The sequence below is a fragment of the Mus pahari genome, chromosome 14 (assembly GCF_900095145.1).
Source record: "Mus pahari chromosome 14, PAHARI_EIJ_v1.1, whole genome shotgun sequence".
NCBI classification, from domain to species: Eukaryota; Metazoa; Chordata; class Mammalia; order Rodentia; family Muridae; genus Mus; species Mus pahari.
Window position 1 is genome coordinate 30157597 of NC_034603.1, and position 5617 is coordinate 30163213.

Sequence of the window (5617 nt, forward strand, 5' to 3'; positions counted from 1 at the left end):
GAACTCACTCTGTAGACCAGGCTGGCCTCGAACTCAGAAATCCGCCTGCCTCTGCCTCCCGAGTGCTGGGATTAAAGGCCTGCGCCACCAGGCCCGGCTGGTAGAATACTTTCATAGCCTCCTCGAGGCTTTAGATTTGATCCCTAGCTCCACACAAAAATAGAATAAAATAAAATTTAGAACCATCCTGTATACATTGATGGACTTTTTGACACATTTAATACTTTCTGAGCATATTCTAGCACTGGTTTTTTAAAATGTTGATTTCAATGCCGGCTAGTATTTATCATGCGACTGTTTTATATTCACCAGTCCACTGTTATTGCTATGTGTTTATTATTGGTTGTTTATGTTCTTTCTGGCCTTAGAATATTAAAAGTAAATTTTTATATATCTCTTGATTATTTCTTCAGGAGAAATTCCTAGACGTTGACTTAGTGAGTCAAAGAGTATAAACATTTTAAAGACTTTCAACACATTTAGCCAAATTGCCTGCCAGAAATAGTATGCCAATTTGTTCCCACCAGTTCATGAGAGTACTTGCATCCTTGAGCCCTTGCCAAAACTTGGTACTAAATTATGTCATTCAAATCTGTTAATCATTTCCTGAATTTTTTTTTTTTTTTTTTTTTTAGCTTAAAGCCCAAGATTAAATAAGTGGCCATGGCTTTCAATTTTAAAATAACTCTGATTTGGCTGGAATGTTGTGTGATACAGGGTTATTGGTGGTGACTGTGTGATAGTCTCCTGCCTCACAGAGTGCAGGCTGGCTCCTTATTCCTGTCTTCTTTCCAGCTCTGGATCTGTGGCTTGGGAAACTGCTGGGGGGGGTGGAGGGTGAAAGCATCCTCCCCCTTTATTTAATGGCTGTCAGTGATTCAAAAAATCAGTTTATGCTATGAGCATAAATGTGCAAGTACTCCAGCGCAAGCATTACAGGTGACGTTCTGTAGGCCTGCAGAGGGGCTGCCGGAGCAAGTGGCCTTACCGCTGGGAGACTTCCAGAGAGTCCAAGAAGGAGCAGTTCTGACTGCTGAGGACTGACAAACAGTAGCTAGATGCTGTGCTGCTGACGCTCAGAGCATACGTACACTAAAGAGCAGAGTGACTGATGTCAGGTCTGAGCTCGGACATTAAGGGGGCTGCATTGTCCCTGTTTCTGATTTCTGTCCCAGCTGAGCAAAAGTACTTCCAGAAACTCTAGATCATTAAACTTCAGCTTTTACTGTTGACACGACATTAAGCATTTCTTTTTAAAGATTTTTATTGTTTTTAATTATATGTAGGTGTATGCTGTCTGTGCATATGAGTGTAGGTGCCCATGGAAGCCAGAGGGGTCAGATCTCCTGGAACTGGAGTGATACTGTTATGAGCTTCCTTAATATGGGTGCTGGGAGCCAAGCTCAGGTACTCTAGAAGAGCTGCAAGTGCTCTTAACCCTGAACCATCTCTTCAGCCCTCTTTTTTTTTTTCCCAATTGTGCAGACCAAAGCAGAAAACAATTATTAGTCTAATTTTTCAATTTCTGGAGCCAGTGTTCAAAGATTGAACCATATGTATTATAGGTATTCTTTTTTTTTTGGGGGGGGGGGCGGTTCAAGACAAGGTTTCTCTGTGTAGCCCTGGCTGTCCTGGAACTCACTTTGTAGACCAGGCTGGATAGGTATTCTTAATCATGGACTTGTACTACCTTTTAAAATCAAAGTTGAGGCAGCAATGTGTTCAGAATAACACATTAACGGATGTTAAACCCAACAACCTTTGGTTCAGAGAAAGAAAGCCTTATAATTAGGAGAACTTTACTCACTTATGATAAGGTCAACAGCTTTGTAGAAAAAGAGAAAGAAAGAAAGAGAGAGAGAGAGAGAGAGGGGGGGGGAAGGAAGGAAAAAAGAGAGAGAACTATCAGGAAAGTGGTTTTGGCTAGGCGTGGTGGCACCCACCTGTAATCCCAAGTACTTGGTTGGTTGAGACAGGGAGATTGTGTATTTGATGCCAGCTAAGTAGTGACTCTGTCCCAAAAAGGTCGGGAAGAGAGCAAGTGAGGAGAGGAATGAGGGAAGGGAAAAGAGAGGAGGGGAAGGTATTTAAAAGTTTATTGCGCTATAATGCCAAAGTGAACTGATCAGAGCTGTCTAGTATGTTCATGTGGCTGTGCAGTGATCACTACAGGCTGATTGACAGCTCTTATCGACCCTTGAGGAAACTTTGAACCTATTAGCAGGTAACTCTCGAGCTCATGTCCCTCCTAACCTCTGCAGTCTGTAATCTGCTTTCTGTATCTTTAGGTTTGACTCTGCCAGCATTCCAAGTAATCATTCATCACTGGCCTTTTCTTCACTTAGCATGGTGTGTGTTTGTTTGTTTGTTTGTTTCCCAAGGTAAATCCATGGATGGTATGTGTCATGACTTCATTTCTTTTTCCTGGCTAATGGTGCATTGTACAGAAATGCTGCCTTTTGCATTATTTTTCATTGTCTTATATAATATCTCTTGAAGCCCACACTTTTCCATTTTTAATTTTGCGAAATCCATTTGTCTTGAGGGTTTGTTTTATTTTCTTTTATTTTTCTTTTTATTGTTTTTTTTGTTTTTTGTTTTTTGTTTTTCAAGACAGGGTTTCTCTGTATAGCCCTGGCTGTCCTGGAACTCACTTTGTAGACCAGGCTGGCCTCGAGCTCAGAAATCCGCCTGCCTCTGCCTCCCGAGTGCTGGGATTAAAGGCATGTGCCACCACCGCCCAGCTTGTTTTTCTTTTAAAAACATTTTTAATTTATTTATTTTGCTTTGGATACATGTGCCACAGCTTACATGTAGAAGTCAGAGTTTGCACTCCCATACAGGTTCTCCGAACCAAACTCAGGTCAGGGTTGGTGGCAGGTGTCTTTTCCCTGTGTTGTCTTGATGATGGCCTGGTCTGTGGAATTTTAAAAATTAATTATGGAAAAAAGAAAACAAAGTTTTGTGGTGATGATACATAACTTTAATCCCAGCACTTGGGAGGCAGAGGCAGGCAAATCTCTGAGTGGGAGGCCAGCCTGGTCTACAGAGTGAGTTCCAGGACAACCAGGGCTACACAGAGAAACCCTGTCTTGAAAATCCGATGATGATGATGGTGATAACATTTATAGTTGAAAAAGATTATCTGGCCACAGATGAGAAAGCCAAGGGCTGACTAGGCTGGGCTTGGAGGACAAGGAATGGAGAAACATTTAGATGACTAGGAGTTGGGCCCAGTAGGGCTTGCTGAGTACTGATTTGTTATTGAGGATTGCAGAAGGAGTTATTCTCTCCCTGCACAGACCTAGGCCTGGATGGCTGTAAAGGTGGTTGTGTTGTTTCCTGAGAAAGTGCATAGAATCCAAACATGAGGAGAGCTATCTGGGAGCAAGAACAATGTTCACTCACCAAGGCTTTCATCTGCTCTTGTCCCTACACTCCCTGACCTCATGTTGATGGCTGCTCAGCTTCTAGGCCAAAGTGCCTCCTATATCAAGACCTTTGCTTCTCTTTGCCCACCCTTCCCTTCAGAAACAGTAAAACTGTATCTAACAGTAATGTCCTGATGCGCATTCCAAGGTCTATAAAGTTAAACTTGATTAGAGGAGGCACTGTTGAAAAGGGTAGGAAAGGACTAGTGTGAAGGTTCAGTGGTTAGGAGCACTGGCTGCTCTTCCAGAAGACCTGGGTTCAATTCCCAGCACCCACATGGCCCTTACAACTGTCTGTAACTTCAGTTCTTGGAGGTCTGATAACTTTCTAGCCTCTGCGGGTTGTAGGCATGCTCATGGTACATAGACATATATACAGGTTAAATACTCTCCCATATAAAAATGAAATAATTTTTAAAGAAGAGAAAAGGGTAGGAAAAACTTGTAACTTTTTTGTTCCCTGTTCTAATTTTTTTTGTTTTTAGTATTCAAAATTACTTAATGGACATTATAATAACCAAATTTAGTAAAGTGGTCAACTCCTCTGACTGGACATGGCAAGACCCTAGGTTCATCCTTAATGCTGCCAAAGCAAAGCCTCCAAGCTGACATCTAGACACAAGAAGCAGCAGTGTGACAAGCCAGACCGCTTCCTCTGGGCAGCACCTCCTCCATGTGCTCATTTCTGATAAACTCTTGACACAACTTCAATGTTGCGAGAATTTATTGCAGTGACCTAGCTCTAATCCTGCCCTGCTCTGTAATTTGTGTGTGATTATTTGAATAGAATATGAAATGACTTCTCAAAGGCAGAGTCTGATTTTTCAAGATGCTGCCTTTGCCATCGGAACCTACTAAACCCAGCCGTAAACTAAAATATTTAGACTCCATTTTCAACTCACACCATGCTTTTACTCTTTTTTTAAAATAACATTTTTTTAAAAAGATTTATTTATTTATTATATGTAAGTACACTGTAGCTGTCTTCAGACACTCCAGAAGAGGGCGTCAGATCTTGTTACGGATGGTTATGAGCCACCATGTGGTTGCTGGGATTTGAACTCCAGACCTTCGGAAGAGCAGTCAGGTGCTCTTACCCACTGAGCCATCTCACCAGCCCCCATGCTTTTACTCTAAATGTAATGGATTTTTGCTTAATGTAATGGATTTTTGCTTCCTTATGTATTGGTGATAATGTTATATTGTTAAGTTTTTTCCTTATCTGCTTTATTCTGCATTCTCTGTCCTGGGGCCAGTTTGTGCTATGATAAGGGCTTGGTTTATAGTTGATCTCCAGCTTGATGTCCACAATGCTAGTTCATCATGATAAACTAAAGCAGACTGTATGGGTTCATCTTGCAAAAATCATTATTCCACATAATCCAGTCACCCAGTTCTAACGCCATCACAGCCAGTTATTTACACCCGTTTCTCCGGTGGGAGAGACTCCAGCTATGTATACGGCAACACAACCTTCTCACGTCTCCACGCAGGCTCCCACTCTCTTTTACTCCACTATTGAGGATCAATGACAGCACCTAACTGGAGCCCCTTCCAAGATGGCCCTCTCTGGGTAGTGTTTCATATGGCTAATTCATTGAGAAAATAGAGACCAGGGCCTTTACAGTGGGGTCGGTATAAAGGGAATGCTGGGTGTGGCCCTCTCCCAGAGGGGTCAGTGGATGCCATCGTGAGATAGTATCACAAATCTGCTGCTTCATGACTTTCCCACACTGAGAATCAGGAGCACTCCTCAAAATATTCCCTGTGCTCGCATGTCCTTCTCCAAGTATTTCCAAGGAAACTGTAAGGCAACAGTACTTTTCCCCCAAAATTCAAAAATGTCCCAAAGCTTGGAGGAAGTGGTGACATTTGCTCAGATCCCAGCCTGGTCTGACCACAGCTCACTAGGTTGCTACCTGGGTTTAGTTGTTGGTGAATCAGGGAGGACTCTTGATGTCCTCTCACTGAGAATTCGTGGTGATCTGTTTGAATCTGACTGAATAGTTAGTTTTTAAAGATGAAAGATGCTTGCAGAGCTTGGAAGTGATTTCTGTTTTTCAAAGGAGTCACCAAAAACCAAGTTTGGATGTCTGATAGTTGAATTCCCAAGTTAGAAAAACTAAACTCAGCCGGGCGTGGTGGCACACACCTTTAATCCCAGCACTCGGTAGGCAGAGGCAGGC

The 5617-nt window shown here is 42.4% G+C and overlaps 1 protein-coding gene across 6 annotated transcripts in view; it reads left to right on the top strand.

Moving 5' to 3' along the window:
- The window catches only part of Specc1 (sperm antigen with calponin homology and coiled-coil domains 1), a 267085-nt gene that overhangs the window by 165431 nt on the left and 96037 nt on the right, over nt 1-5617 (top strand). The gene's annotated exons all lie outside the window — the stretch shown is intronic.